Here is a 16,292-nt window from a genome sequence, read left to right as displayed (position 1 = left end):
TGTCCTTTCTGAATCTCAATCTGCAGGATAATGGTAGCGTACAAGGAGATTTCTCAGTTCTTTTCGAATTCTGGCAAATTCTATAGCTCGATATTCCATTCGGTGTAGGAGCTCCCTGCAGAAATGAGTCCTCTTGTAGACTTTAGAGCAGAGAGGAAGTTCTCTCCAGGTTCCATGTAGGGATAGACTGACTTATCCAAGCACTTTTACTTGACTTATCCAAGCACTTTTACTTGAATGACCTGCAATTTTCTGGCTCCCCACCTGAGGGAGCTAGCTTAGCCTGGAGATTAGCGTAAACAAGGCTAAAATGTTGGGATAGGGAAGGGCAGGGGATTTGACAGGAGGGTCACCTGGCCTGGTCACCTGACATGCTGGCTCTTGAGAATTCTGCTTTTCAGGACCTGGAAACTGTGCCAGAGTGAGTTCCTACTTTTTGGGGTCTGATCTTGGCCATGCTTCTCAGATGTTGAGGCATTCACCCAATATATTTTATTGGCCCTTGTTTACATCGGGATGGGAGTCACTGGGGCAGTACCGAGGAAGATCACCTTCTCCATCCTCCCCGTGCAGCACTTCCCCTGAGGTGGATTGGATATGCAGGAAATACTTGGCAAGTAGTTGTTATAGGATGACTGATGTTATTGCAATGCTTAAAGAAATGGGATAAATTGGGTGAAAGAATATATAAAAACATGAAGATCCTGAACACTATATTCTCAACTGCCTGGTGCTTTCTAAAAGAAATCAAAATAATAATTGCCCTTTTTAGACAAGAATTTCTCAGGTTCAAGAATAAAGCTAGTGAACACACCTTTAGGCTGAAGCCACCTTTTACTTGTTTGTTTCTATTTTTGCTTATTTGCTTAAATTTCTATTTGGGTGTCATTGTTGAGTCACGTGCAGCCATAAGAAATAATGGAACGAGATCTCATATATCCTTCCCTCAATGTCCCACAATGGTATCATCTTGCATAACCGTAGTACAACCTCACAACCAGGAAATTGGCATGGATAATAATCCACCCATCTCATTCAGATTACACCAGGTCAACATGCAGTCGTGTGTGTGTGTGTGTATGTGTGTGTATGTGTGTGTGTGTGTTTAGTTCTATGTAATTTTATTACATGTATCCATTTGTGTAACAACAGCAACAGTAAGGATATAGAAGAGTTCCATCACAAGGGTCCCCGCAGCTACCCTTTTTTTTTTTAAAGATTGTATTTATTTATTTGACAGAGAGACAGCGAGAGGGGGAACACAAGGAGGGGGAGTGGGAGAGGGAGAAGCAGGCTCCCCGTGGAGCAGGGAGCCTGATGTAGGGCTCGATCCCAGGACCCTGGGATCATGACCTGAGCCGAAGGCAGACGCTTAACGACTGAGCCACCCAGGTGTCCCTCCTGCTGCTACCCTTTATGGCCATAGCTCCCTTCCTCAGATCCCCCTCCTGGCAAATACTCATCTGCCATCCATCTCTCTAATTTTTTTTCATTTTCGGAATGTTATATGAATAGAATCATATGTTAGGTACCCTTTTGAGGTTCTTTTATCCCACTCATCATAATTCCCTTAAGATCCATCTAAGTTCTTGTGTGTATCAACGGTCTTATTTTTGTTGTGGAGAAGTATTCCGTGGTGTGGATATACCACAGTTTAACTATTCACCCATTGAAGTACATTTGGGTTGTTTCCAGTTTGGGGCTATTACAAATAAAGCTACTATGAACATACTTATACAGGTTTTTGTGTGAACATAATTTTAATTTCTCTGGAAACCTTTTACCTGTGTTTTGAATTATTTGATAACCAGAGCCAGATTAAGAGGAGGGCTAGCACAGTTTCCTAGGGCAGAAATCTATAGAGTGTGCTAAAAACATTTTTGAGGGAAAAACAGACTTATCCAAACTCCTCTTAGGAAGAACGCTATAGTGTAGATGGTAAGAACAAATCTTTCTTGAGGCCTTGAGCTCCTTTCTAAGAAGAATGCTCTAGTTTATCGAAGGCCTTTTGCTTTGCTGAGGGCAAAGGATACTAGTCCCCAAACACAACCGTCACTCAGGGACACAGACAAAATCAGTGATTACTGGAAGGGCAACTGGAATATTTGAAGGAGTTAGAAGACCATAGGGGTTGAAGGGACATTCCAGGAAATGAGAAGCATTTTGAAAGGTCATAAAAAACAGAAAAAATATTTTGCTTCAAATAACTACAGATTGCTCTGTTCAGCTGCAGTGAAAAAAAAGAGCATGGTGAGGAAGACGGATGGGAAGACCTGGCAGAAGAAACTAAGAAATAGGGGTCCCTGGGTGGCTCAGTCGTTAAGCGTCTGCGTTCTGCTCAGGTCATGATCCCAGGGTCCTGGGATCAAGCCCCACATCGGGCTCCCTGCTCAGCAGGGAGCCTGCTTCTCCCTCTCCCTCTGCTTCCCCCCGCCCCGCCCGTATGTGCACTCTCTCTCTCAAATAAATAAATAAAATCTTCTTAAAAAAAAAAAGAAACTAAGAAATATGTAGAGACTTATTTATGAAGGGCTAAAGCGAGAGTGTGACAAGGTTTTTCTGTAAAGATGGTAGATATTTTAGATTTTGTGTGCCATCTAGTCTCCATCATAATTACTCAGCTCTGCCATTCTAGGGTGAAAGCAGCCATAAACAATATGCAAACAAACAAGTGTGCTGTGTTCCGATAAAACTTCATATACCAAAACAGGCAACAGTGGACTGGATCTGGCACAGCAGACCCCTGGGCTAAGACACGTGAAACTGTGCATATGACACTCTATCCGGAAAACCATGGCCAATTCACTGTAAGGGATTGACTTTATATTTGCAAGCAAAACAACTTATTAGTGGCTCTGTTAAAGAAGGTTGAAGGCAGATTGGAACAGAGGCAGGAGGCAAATGCCATGGCCAGGCAAGAAGTAAAGAAGACCTGAACAAGGGCGCCTGGGAGGCTCAGGTCATGATCCTGGAGTCCCTGGATCAAGTCCCGCATTGGGCTCCCTGCTCAGCAGGGAGTCTGCTTCGCCCTCTGACCCTATCCCCTCTCATGTGTTCTCTCTCTCTCATTCTCTCTCTCTCAAATAAATAAATAAAATCTTAAAAAAAAAAAAAAAGAAGAAGAAGAAGACCTGAATGAAAGCACTGGTTCAATAATCAAGAGGAGAGGCGTAGCTATGAGAGATATTAAGTTGATAGAATGTAGAATCTACTGATAGCCCCTGATTGGAGGTGAAGACTGAGTGGACGTTATGGATGTGGAATCACCTTGGATTTTGGCATGGGTTGCAGGGGCGGGGTAGTACCACTCAGGGACTATTCGAAGAGAGTCAGCCTTGTTTGTGATAAAGAAAATGCAGGGGGCACCTGGGGGGCTCAGCTGGTTAAGCGTCTGCCTTTGGCTCAGGTCATGATCTCAGGGTCCTGGGATCGAGCCCCAGGTCAGGCTCCCTGCTCAGTGGGGAGCCTGCTTCTCCTTCTCCCTCTTTCCCTCTGCCTACTCGTGTTCTCTCTCTCTCTCAAATAAATAATAAATGAAATCTTTAAAAAGAAAAAAAAAGAAAATGCAGGAAAAAATCATGGCAGAGACCAAGAGATATGTTGGAGAAGCAGCAACGGAAAGTGCTGGAAAGGTAGACTGGAGCAAGACTGAAAGACCCTGATACCATTCCCTATAGGTTGGCTCTTACTCTCTAGCCAATGGCGGATGTATGAAAGGACAGAGTGAGCAGCACCTCCACTTCCAACAAGCAGGACACACATTAACAGTACAAGTTTCATGATCATAACCACCAGCAAACACTTATTAAGCCCCTGCTATGTATACATAAGATACAAATCCAAGCTGCAGAATATTCATATTCTTTGGGGGGGACGACAGGAAAAACGAGAGGTAAATATGATGTAAAGGGAAAATTAGAAGTGCAGAAAAATCAATGCCACAGAAATCAAAGGAGAAAGAGAACACTATAGGCTGAAGTAGCTGAAGAAAGTTTTCTTGAAGAATTAAGGTTTGAACACGATTTTGAAGGACAGGTAGGTCTTAAGTGTGGAACAGAAGGTGAGACAAATTCTGGGAACAAGGGTTAGCAAAGTGGAAAATCACATTATGATACCAAAGAAAGAATTAGTAAGAGGTGAGTTAGTTGAATAGGTGGATTGAAGCCAATCTATGTTATTTTATAGACAGCTGAAAACAAATATTTAAAAAAATTTTTTTAGAAAACACTGGCTTCCTCAAAGTGGTGTTTAATACGAACTTAATTCAACATTGCTTTGGAGAGACTGCAGATTGGTGGCAGAGAGAACAGCCTGGCCTGAATGAGCAATTTATTAAGGAACTATGGTTGGCCAAACTATCAGTTAGGAGTGGGGTTTTGTGTTATTGTGCCATGTAGCAGAAGACTCAAATATGTGTATTTACCCCAAATATACAAATGTAGTTATCCGAAGGGGCACCTGTACCCCAATGTTTATAGTAGCAATGTCCACAATAGCCAGACTACAGAAAGAGCCTAGATGTCCACCAACAGACAAATGGATATGCAGCCATCAAAAAAATGAAATCTTGCCATTTGCAACAACATGGATGCAACTAGAGAATATTATGCTAAGCAAAATAAATCAATCAGAGAAAGATAATTATCATATGATCTCACTGATATGTGGAATTTAAAAAACAAAACAGAGGATCATAGGGAAAGAGAGGAAAAAATAAAACAAGACAAAACCAGAAAGGGAGACAAACCGTAAGAGACTCTTAATCACAGGAAACAAACCAAGGGTTGCTGGAGTGGGATGGGGTAATTGGCTGATGGACATTAAGAAGGGCATGTGATGTAATGAGCACTGGGTATTATGTAAGACTGATGAATCACAGACCTGTACCTCTGAAACCAATAATATATGTTAATTAATTGAATTAAAATTTTTTTTTAATTTTAAAAAATGTTTTAAAAAATGAAACTTGGGGGGCGCCTGGGTGGCTCAGTTGGTTAAGCAACTGCCTTCGGCTCAGGTCATGATCCTGGAGTCCCAGGATCGAGTCCCGCATCGGGCTCCCTGCTCGGCAGGGAGTCTGCTTCTCCCTCTGACCCTCCTCCCTCTCATGCTCTCTGTCTCTCATTCTCTCTCTCAAATAAATAAATAAAATCTTTAAAAAAATAAAAAATAAAAAAAATAAAAATAAAAAATGAAACTTGGAACTTGGAACAAAAAAATGGGATTACTATTATAGAAAGAGTATAAAATGAGGGTAGTTCCTTTGGGAAGAATGAAATTCAATGTCCATTGCATGAGAGTATTATTGGAGGTTCAGAATAAAATTGTTTTTTTTCCACTTAGAAATATAAATTAAAAAAAAGACTCAAATAATGGTGGCTTAAATAACATAGTCTAGAAGGAATTTCATCTGGGCTGGTGAGCTAGTTCAGAGATTTCTTTTAGTTCTCTTAGTGAAAGTTACCATGTGCTATGAAGTGTGATGTGTCCTCTCTGAAGTCATATGTCGAAGCCCTAGCCCCCAGTTTGACTGTATCTGGAGATCGGAGTTTTAGGAGATAATTAACATTCAATGAGGTCATAAGCATGGGTCCTAATCCAATAGGACTGTAGCCAAAGAAGAAGAAGAAGAAGAAGAAGAAGAAGGAGAGGGAGAGGGAGAGGGAGAGGGAGAGGGAGAGGGAGGAGAAGGAGGAGAAGAGTGAAATCTATTTCTCTTTACCATGTGAGGACACAGTGAGTAAGTGGCTGTATCTCCAACCCAGGAAGAGAGCTCTCACCAGAAAATGACCATGTTGGTACACTGATCTTGGACTTCCAGTCTCTAGAACATTTCTGTTGTTTAAGCCAACCAGTCTATGGTTTTTTGTTATGGCAGCCCTAGCTGACAAATATACCATGTTTGTTCCCAATTGAATTGTTGCAAATGGCTGCTGCAGTTCCAGCTACCATGTCTGTATTTCAGACGAAAAAGGGGGAAACATACCAGCAGAGTCTGATTGCCTTTAAAGATGCTTTTCTGGGGCGCCTGGGTGGCTCAGTTGGTTAAGCGACTGCCTTCGGCTCAGGTCATGATCCTGGAGTCCCTGGATCGAGTCCCGCATCGGGCTCCCTGCTGAGCAGGGAGTCTGCTTCTCCCTCTGACCCTTCCCCCTCTCATGCTCTCTCTATCTCATTCTCTCTCTCAAATAAATAAATAAAATCTTTAAAAAAAAAAATGCTTTTCTGGAAGTTCCACTCAGTGACATACACTTAGATCTCACTGTCCAGAATTGTGATATACGGCCACCCTTATTTGCAAAGAAGGCTGGGAAATGTATTTTTTTAGCTAGACATATCACTGTACCTAATAAAATTGGGATTTCTGTTAGTGAGGAAGAAAGGAGAATGGAGGGATACTAGGTAGGCAACTAGCTATCTCTGACATAGCCAAAAAATATATAGGGAGAAAAGTACAATCTTCATAAATAAATTTAAATTAAACCAACAATAAAATACTATTTTTTATCCACTAGCATAGAAAGGAATTTTTAAAGTTTGTACCTAGTATTGACAAGGGCACAGAAAAAGGGCACTCTCATTATTATTGGTGGAAGGGTGAATATATTCAATGTTACCAGGTAGATCTTGAAATACGCATATACTTTGGCCCATGAATTTCTATTTTCAGAAATGTATCCAGAATTAATCCAAGTCTGAATAGAGATTTCTTTTTTTTTTTTAAAGATTTTATTTATTTATTTGAGAGAGAGAATGAGAGAGAGAGAGCATGAGAGGGGGGAGGGTCAGAGGGAGAAGCAGACTCCCCGCCGAGCAGGGAGCCCGATGCGGGACTCGATCCCAGGACTCCAGGATCATGACCTGAGCCGAAGGCAGTCGCCTAACCAACTGAGCCACCCAGGCGCCCCCGAGACTTCTTTTTTCAAAGAAGACATGCAAATGGCCAATAAGCACTCAAATAGATGCTCAACATCATTAGTGATCAAGGAAATGCACATCAAAACTGCAATGAGATACCACTTCACACCCACTAGGATAGCTATGAAAAAGAAGAGAGATGATAACAAGTGTGACTAAGGATGTGAAAACATTGGAAATTTCAAACACTCCTGGTGGGAATGTAAAATGATTCAGTGTCTTTGGGAAATAGTTTGGCAATGCCCCAAAAAGTTAAACATAAAGTTACCATCTGATCTAGCACTCCACTCGCAGGTATGTTCCGAAGAGAAATGAAAACATTTCCACAGAAAAACTTGTATATAAATGCTCATAGCAGGATTTCTCATAATAACCAAAAATGTAAACAATCTAATGTCCATCAACTGATGAATAGATAAAGTGGATATTATCTATAGGATGCAATATTATCAGCCATAAAAAGGAATGAAGTTCTGATACATGCCACAACATGGATGAACCTTGAAGTGGGAGAAGTCAGTCACAAAAGACCACATATTATATAATTCCATTTATATGCAGTGTCCAGAATAGACAACTCTATAGAGACAGAAAGTAGATTAATGGGTGCCTAGGGCTGGGAGATAGGGGGACTAAGGGTCATAAATAAAGGGTATAGGGTTTCTTTTGGGGGTATGGAAATCTTCTAAAATTGATTATGTGATGGTTGCAAAACTGTGATTATCCTAAAAACCACTGGATTTTTACACTTTAAATGAATGGATTATATTGTGTGTAAATTATATCTCAATACAGCTGTTACAAGAAGAAGGAGGAGGAGGAGGAAGAGGAGAAGGAAAGAGAATTATCCTTAAAAAAAGAGAAAGATGGGGTGCCTGGGTGGCTCAGTTGTTAAGTGTCTGCCCTCGGCTCAGGTCATGATCCCAGGGTCCTGGGATTGAGTCCCACATGGGGCTCACTACTCAGAGGGAAGCCTGCTTCTCCCTCTCCCACTCCCCCTGCTTGTGTTCCCTCTCTCACTGTCTCTCTTTGTCAAATAAATAAATAAAATCTTTTAAAAAAAAAAGAAAGACAATTCAATAATTGTGGCCACATTTGGTACAAACATCCCTAAAGTCATGTTTTCTCATCGGTATTCCCATGAACCTTCTTAGGTATAATTTGCTTTCCACTTTCTTTGATGTCAGCTAGAGTCTTCTTATTTTTTGTGATAATGTTTTCGTCTCTGAGAGTCTAGTGTACTTGCTGGAAACAGAGTTTGAGTCCCACCTAACACTCTAAGCCTCAGTTTCCTTGGCTGCAAAATGGTTTTGTCTACAGAATAGCTATTTTCTGCTGTGTGAATTTATACTGGCTTCAGTTTCAGGGATGTTCCTTTTCTAAACTTGTTTCTAATTTATGGAATTGTGTTACCTTGAGCATCACTACAGCCACCATTGGGAGTATATTAAAAAGATAATTGGCAGGGCACCTGGCCGGCTCAGTCAGAAGAGCATGCAACTCTTGATCTCAGAGTTGTGAGTTCCAGCCCCCACGTTTGGGTGTAGAGATTACTTGAAAAAAAAAAAAAAACTTTAAAAACTTTATGGTTTGGAAAAAACTGGAAAAGTAAACAGCAAGAATGTTCCAGAACCGATGACTGCATCTGAGATAAAAGAGCAAGAGGCTACAGGAATCGCAGATGCTGCGGGAGGAGAACTTAGGCAGTTAACATAGGGGTAGTCAGCACTGAGCAACTGATGACATTAAATGTGGGTGCTGCTAGATGGCTTTTATAGGTGAAGAACCCTCGTGTTGGTGGTTATGAAAACCTTGCAGGTAAGAAAGACTGTGCTTAAATTAAGCAATCTCAGAACGTGAGAAAGGCAGGGATATGGATGCATTCTCTTTCGGAGAGAGAGCTCATGGAATCGAGGATCTCACATAGAACATATATATATAAAGCAATAGAACCTTCCATACTTTCCCATTGTAGCCCTAAACCGCCAACCTTTTTTTTTTAAGATTTTATTTTTAAGTAATCTCTACACCCAATGTGTGGCTCAATCAAGAGTCACAAGCTCTACCAATTGAGCCAGTCAGGCACCCCACCCTCCTTTTTAAATTGGCATATAAACCTTTACGTTTGACTCTTCAGGGAGTAACTGAGTACTCTTGCAGGTGAAACAACTTTTCTCCTGTTTATCTATTGTTAGTTAATTTGCAGCCCCACCCCCCCACCAGTCGACCAGTCAGACATAAATTGGTAGAGAAGATTTCCTGCCAACAAAACCCAGTTCCTTATTTACCTGGACACACAGATGAATGGTATTTCCTATATTACCCCCGTAGCTGTGGCCATGTGACTGAGTACTAGCCTCGGAAGATAGTTTTGAGGAAATACTTTAAAATAAATTTCCTGCCAACCCAGAAAACACCTCCACAAAGGTAGACAAGGAAAAAAAAGTTTTATCATTGAATACGTATTAAACAATAATGTGACGCACATCACAGGTATAGCTAGAGATAGCAAATCAAAAAGAAATCCCACCCTTTTATATATGCATGCTAGTTGTCCTTATCCAAGGGGAAAATGAAACTTGTCTTTTTTTTTTTTTTAAAGATTTTACTTATTTGATGGAGAGAGAGCACAAGCGGGGGGAGTGGCAGGCAGAAGGAGAGGGAGAAGCAGTCTTCCCTGCTGAACAGAGAGCCCTACGCAGGGCTCAATCCCAGGACCCTGGGATCATGACCTGAGCTGAAGGCAGACGCTTAACCAAGACTGAGCCACCCAGGTGCCCTGAAACTTGTCATACCTTTTCAACAATTGGGAAGTCACATCTTGGAGCCAAGCATCTAGGCTAGAACAGGTAGACAGGTTGTCATGCTCCTTGAGGTTCATATTTCAGAAAGGTGGCACAAAGAAAGAGCTTCCAGAAATGCAAAACTGGCAGGAGGCTCATTTAGCTTTAAAAAAGATTTACATCTCCCTCCAGGTGAAGGGAAAGCATTCGCAGTTTCAAGTTTTCTAAAGGAAATGCTAAAGAAAAGGGAGATGGGGCAAGTTCTCTTTCCCTTTTGGCACCAGGAAAAATTTTTAATTTTTTAAAAATTTTATTTTCGATCTATTGACCTTTACATGAGCAGAAGTGATGTGCATCTCCTCTGGGCTTGGCCCATGAAAATGTCCCACAAGTGATTCTCCATAAGCTCTCTTTCCAGCATCTTGATATGGAGGAGCTCAGATGCTTTGGCAGTTGTTTGATGCTAGTGTAGGTAATATGTGCTGCTTAGAATAAGTTATATATGCACATGAACAAAATTTCAAATATTAAAAGACATTGTAGTCACCATGTTGGTGCTCACCCAGGTGCTTGGCCAGGCCAGCACGTCCATTTTCAGCTGCTGAGTGTTGGCCGCTAAGACTCACAGCTGCAACCTTCTCTACAGAATTGCTCTTGGCCAAAGGGGAACTCCTTCCCTGGGTTGATTACCTCCCACCCCCAGCTGCAACCCACAGCCAATAATTGACTCAATGCCAAGGTATAAAAAGGCTGGCTCCTTTGTCTCAAGGTGGGACATGGCAATTTGTACTCTTACTTCCATGGTGTGATCAGGTAGAGAAAACGTCCTTGCTTAGCTGCTTCTCCAGCTTTATCCTGCCTTCCTCACTGCCTTTGTCCTGGAAGCGCTCAATAAACTGTGTGCATGCTATTTTCTGTTTCAATCCCTGCTTCCAGAGAATTTGACCTCAAGCAGTAATACAGCTGACCCTTGTCCAACACAAGTTTGAACTGTGAGTTCCACTGATATGTGGATTTTCTTTTCAAAACAGTACAGTATTGTAAATGTATTTTCTCTTCCTTATGATTTTCTTTTTCTTTTTTAAAGATTTTATTTGAGAGAAAGCGAGAGAGAGAGAGCACGAGTGGGAGGGGCAGACGGAGAGGGAGAGAGAATCTCAAGCCGACTCAGTGCTGAATGTGGAGCTGGACACAGGGCTCGATCTCACGACCATGAGATCATGACCTGAGCCACAATCAAAAGTCGGAGGCTTAAATGACTGAGCCACCCAGGCAACTCCTTATGATCTTCTTAATAACATTTTCTTTTCCCTAGCTTCTTGCTTTATTGTGAGAATATAGTACTGAATACCTGTAACATAGTTACATAGTTGACTGCTTATGTTATCGGTAAGGCGTCTGGTCCACAGTAGGCTGTTTCTTTTTTTTTTTTTTTTAAGATTTTATTTATTTATTTGACAGAGAGAGAGCACAAGTAGGCAGAGAGGCAGGCAGAGGGAGAGGGAGAAGCAGGCTCCCCACTGAACAGGGAGCCCCATGCGGGGCTCGATCCCAGGACCCTGGGATCATGACCTGAGCCGAAGGCAGACGCTTAACTGACTGAGCCACCCAGGCGCCCCTCACAGTAGGCTGTTTCTGAGAATCAAAAGTTATGTGCAGAGTTTTGGTTTGGGGGGATCAGTGCCTCTAACCCCTCACTGTTCAACAGTCAACTGTACAATTAAATAGGTTGTCAGTAATGGAAGCATTGACTTCTCACCTTGCTTTGGCCTTGTAAATTCTAAGATTGTGAAAAAAAGGAAAAAGACTGGTCTGTAACATACACGTGTGTTGTATGAAACCACATGTTTTAGTGTACTGCTGGATGGAGCGTACAGGTTTCCTCTTATGCACCAAGTATGTTGTGTTGAGAAGGATTCTGAGGGGGGCGTCTGGGTGGCTCAGATGGTTAAGCATCTGCCTTCGGCTCAGGTCATGATCCCAGGGTCCTGGGATCGAGCCCCACATCGGGCTTCTGGCTCAGCAGGGAGCCTGCTTCTCCCTCTCCCTCTGCCTCTCCCACTGCTCATGCTCTCTCTCTCTCTGTATCTCTGTGTCTCAAATGAATAAATAAAATCTTAAAAAAAAAAGAAGGATTCTGAGGCCTAACCTGGGCTTAGTGTAAAAGAGTGCTGATTGATCTTTTTGCTTTAGGCAAGAGATAGGGGTATTCAGAAGAGAGATGCCGAGGGATAATTCTGGTGTAGTTTTGCTGTGAAAACAAATTCTTCTCTTTTCTTAATATGATTACATTCTCAGTCTTATTTTTGGTGTCAAATCAAATGCGGTAAATTCCTCAGTAATTCAGTTTCAAAACAAGTGCATGAGTGCTATTTGAAAGGCGTGTTACTATACTGGTTAAAAACACAGGCTCAAAGACAAAAGGCCTGGGATGAAATTCTGATTCCTCTACCTAACAAACTATGGTAACTGGAAGAGAGCTTCAACTACCTACCTCTATTTTGACCTCAGTCTGTGATGCAGGATCGTCAAACCCAACAGTCAAGACAGAATTCTTGAGACATTTTACAGTGCAAATAGGTGTTTTAATTTTAGCGCAGGGGCAGAGCCCATGAGCAGAAAGAGCTGTATTGTGATTGTGAGGAGTGACGGGTTATATAGGGTTTTCTATCCTTTTTTTTTTTTAAGATTTTATTTGCGAGAGAGAGAGTGAGCACGAGAGTGGGGAGGGTTAGAGGGAGAAGCTGACTCCCCCCGCTCAACGGGGAGCCTGATGCAGGGCTCAATCCTGGGACCCTGGGATCATGACCTGAGCCAAAGGTAGACACTTAACCGACGGAGCCACCCTGGCGCCCCTAAGGTTTTCTATCCTGTGGAGGTGAAGGTGACGTTAGGGCTCCAGGAAATTGAACGTGGAGGTCTATTATTAAGATTGTGTTTTTCTGGGTGCCTGGGTGGCTCAGTTGGTTAAGCAACTGCCTTCGGCTCAGGTCATGGTCCTGGAGTCCCGGGATCGAGTCCCGCATCGGGCTCCCTGCTCAGTGGGGAGTCTGCTTCTCCCTCTGACCCTCCTCCCTATCATGCTCTCTGTCTCTCATTCTCTCTCGCAAATAAATAAATAAAATCTAAAAAAAAAAAATTGTGTTTTTCTTGTAAATCATTAAGACACTTACAAACTATAATGGAGTTTCATGTCCTACATGGCTGCAGTCTTTATCAGTTGACTGTTTTTCCCCTGCCTTTGTTCTTAGGCAGTCGCTAGTGTCTGAGAAAAGTTATACGTGTCCCACCTTAAGGCGGGGGGGGTGGGGTTGGTTTGTGGGTTGTCAGTTCATGTTTGCCCTGAGTTTGCCTTTTGCTCTCTCATCGGTCTGTACTTTCTGATTAAGTTCTTTTCAGCTTATCTCTTAACTCAGGCAAAAGACCCTTCAGTCAAAGGATCCCGGGATGGGAACCAAAAGTAACCCCCAGACACTGGTCTACCTGACCTCTCCTGCCCACCTGTGTGTACCCACTGACCCTTGTCCCACATTCTCCTTATATAAACCTAGAAGTATTTTCAGCACTCGGGAGACAGTCTTTGAGACATTAGTCCGCTGCCTTCCCGGTATTGGCCTCATGGAAATAAATACCATTTTTGTTTTACCACCAGTTGTCTCTCTGCCTTTTTGGATTTTGTCAGCGGCAAGCCTGGTCTATTTGGAACCCCCAGAGCCAGGTGCTCTTGTACCCCTGAGTCCCAGTTACATAACTTTGACCAAGTTACTTAACCTCAGTTTGAGTCTGTGAAACTACAATATTAATAGCTTCCTCATATAATTTTTATGAGAATTAAGTTGATTCATGTAAAGCTCTTAAAACAATGCCTGGTACATATTAAGTAATCAATAACTGTAAGGTATTATTATGATTATTTTTAAGCAATCTCTACACCCAACATGGAGCTTGAACTCATGACCCTGAGATGTTCTACCGATTGAGCCAGGCAGGTGCCCCCCAGCTTTTATTATTTTGATTTAATGATTTCAAAGTAGTACAGGTTTCATCAGTGAGAGATTATTCTTTACTTAAAATGTGTGTGTGGGGGGGCGCCTGGGTGGCTCAGTTGGTTAAGCGACTGCCTTCGGCTCAGGTCATGATCCTGGAGTCCCGGGATCGAGTCCCACATTGGGCTCCCTGCTCAGCAGGGGGTCTGCTTCTCCCTCTGACCCTCTCCCCTCTCGTGCTCTCTGTCTCTCATTCTCTCTCTCGAATAAATAAAATCTTTAAAAAAAAAAAAATGTGTGTGTGTGTGTGTTTAAATCACATAGCTGGTTATTCATGATAATTAAAAATATATATTTTTTAAAGATTTTATTTATTATTTGACAGAGAGAGAGACAGCAAGAGAGGGAACATAAGCAGGGGGAGTGGGAGAGGGAGAAGCATGCCTTCCACTGAGCAGGGAGCCCTATGCGGGGCTCGATCCAGGACCCTGGGACCATGACCTGAGCCGAAGGCAGACATTTAATGACTGAGCCACCCAGGTGCCCCTAAAAAAATATTTTATAGGGGCATCTGGGTGGCATAGTTGGTTGAGGGTCCGACTCTTGGTTTCGGCTTGGGTCCTGATCTTGGGGTTGTGAGATCAAGCTCCCTGTAGAGCTCTGTGCTCAGTGCAGAGCCAGCTTGAGATGGTCTTGCCCTCTCCTCCCTGGGCCCCTGCCCCGTCCCCATCCCACATGCATGCTCTTTCTCTCTCTCAAATAAATAAATCTTTAAAAAAATATATGTAGGGGTGCCTGGTGGCTCAGTTGGTCAAGCGTCCAACTCTTGATTTCTGCTCAGGTCATGATCTCGGGGTCCTGGGATTGAGCCCCACATTGGACTCCCTGCTCAGTGAGGAGTCTGCTTAAGGGTTTTTTCTCTCCCTCTCTCAAAACAAATAAACCTTTAAAAATTTTAAAAATATATATTTTATATACTAGAATTATAATTTCTAGGCAATGGCATACAACTACTTAAGCTTTTATTTATTTATTTTAATAATTTTTATTGTTATGTTAATCACCATATATTACATCATTAGTTTTAGATGTAGTGTTCCATGATTCATTGTTTGTGCATAACACCCAGTGCTCCATGCAGAACGTGCCCTCTTTAATACCCATCACCAGGCTAACCCATCCTCCCACCCCCCCAACTACTTAAGCTTTTTTTTTTTTTCTTTTAAGATTTTATTTATTTGACAGGGAGAGACACAGTGAGAGAGGGAACACAAGCAGGGGGAGTGGGAGAGGGAGAAGCAGGCTCCCCGCAGAGCAGGGAGCCCGATGTGGGGCTCAATCCCAGGACCCTGGGATCATGACCTGAGCCGAAGGCAGACGCTTAACGACTGAGCCACCCGGGCGCCCCTACTTAAGCTTTTAAAAGAATAAACTGTTTAAGAAGGCTAGTGATTGACCTTGTTACCTATGACCAGTCAGGTTAAGGTTGGGGAATGTGATTACTTCTGCCAGTTACAAGTGCTAATCCCCTTAAAGGAAGGCAGGAAAAGAGCAGGTCAAAATGAGAGAAATCTAAAATTAAAGATGGAAGGGGCGCCTGGGTGGCTCAGTTGGTTAAGCGTCTGCCTTCAGCTCAGGTCATGAGCTTGGAGTCCTGCATCAGTCTTCCTGCTCAGCGGGGAGTCTGCTTCTCCCTCTCCTTCTGCCCCTTCCTCTGCTCATTCTCTCTCTCCCATAAATAATAAATAAAATCTTTTTTTAAAAAAAAGGATGGAAGTCTCAGAAATATTGATTAGAAGAAAGAACTTTTTAACAAGTTTCTCTTTCACTTTTGGAAGTTACTTCAAATGTTGATTTACGTAATTCACTATTTTTGGCCGCCATTTGAACAATATGTATTCATCAGAAAATATTTCCTAAATGCCTTGAGATCAGGTATTGGTAAATATACCATATATGAATGTTTTGTGAAGATCAAAAACATAGGATTTAAACTAGATATACTCTGTTCATTTCATGAACATGTTTGTACAACGTGCAAGAACCTGGAAATAAGGGTTACCATGTAAAAAATACTGTAATGTAGTTGGGTTAATGGGTTCCTAAGTGAAAAATGAAACTATAATTCCCAAGAGAAACCAGAAAGAACTCAGATGCTTCTGTTTCAGGCATGTGCTAATGTGGCTATTATTAGTCGGAGGAGGGAGGTCCTGGAAAATTATTGCAGGAATAGTTCACATTTAGCAGTGGTTGTTTATCAAGCTACATTTTAAATTCCATTATGATGAATATTTTAATTGTACCTCCACCCTTGCAAAGAAAGGGCTACATTTGCATTAGCATAGCCCAGATAACACTTAATTGGCACAGAAATGTCATTGAAAGGCAACATTCTTAATTTATTACCATATTTGCCACAGGAATTCTGCAACAAAATAATTAAACAAATTTCAAGAAGAGTTAATAGTAGATAAGTTTATTGTGCTGGGAGGGTTGTGGGTTCAGGAAACAGTCACCAAAAGTCTAGTTCTATAATGTGCCATTTATTTTTATGTATACCATAACTGATTTAAAAGGAATATAAATGCCTTTTTCCTTAACTGAA

Source organism: Leptonychotes weddellii, chromosome 14 (genome assembly GCF_054177405.1).
Source record: "Leptonychotes weddellii isolate Sample4059 chromosome 14, ASM5417740v2, whole genome shotgun sequence".
Classification (NCBI taxonomy): Eukaryota; Metazoa; Chordata; class Mammalia; order Carnivora; family Phocidae; genus Leptonychotes; species Leptonychotes weddellii.
Note: the sequence above shows the minus strand (reverse complement) of the source record.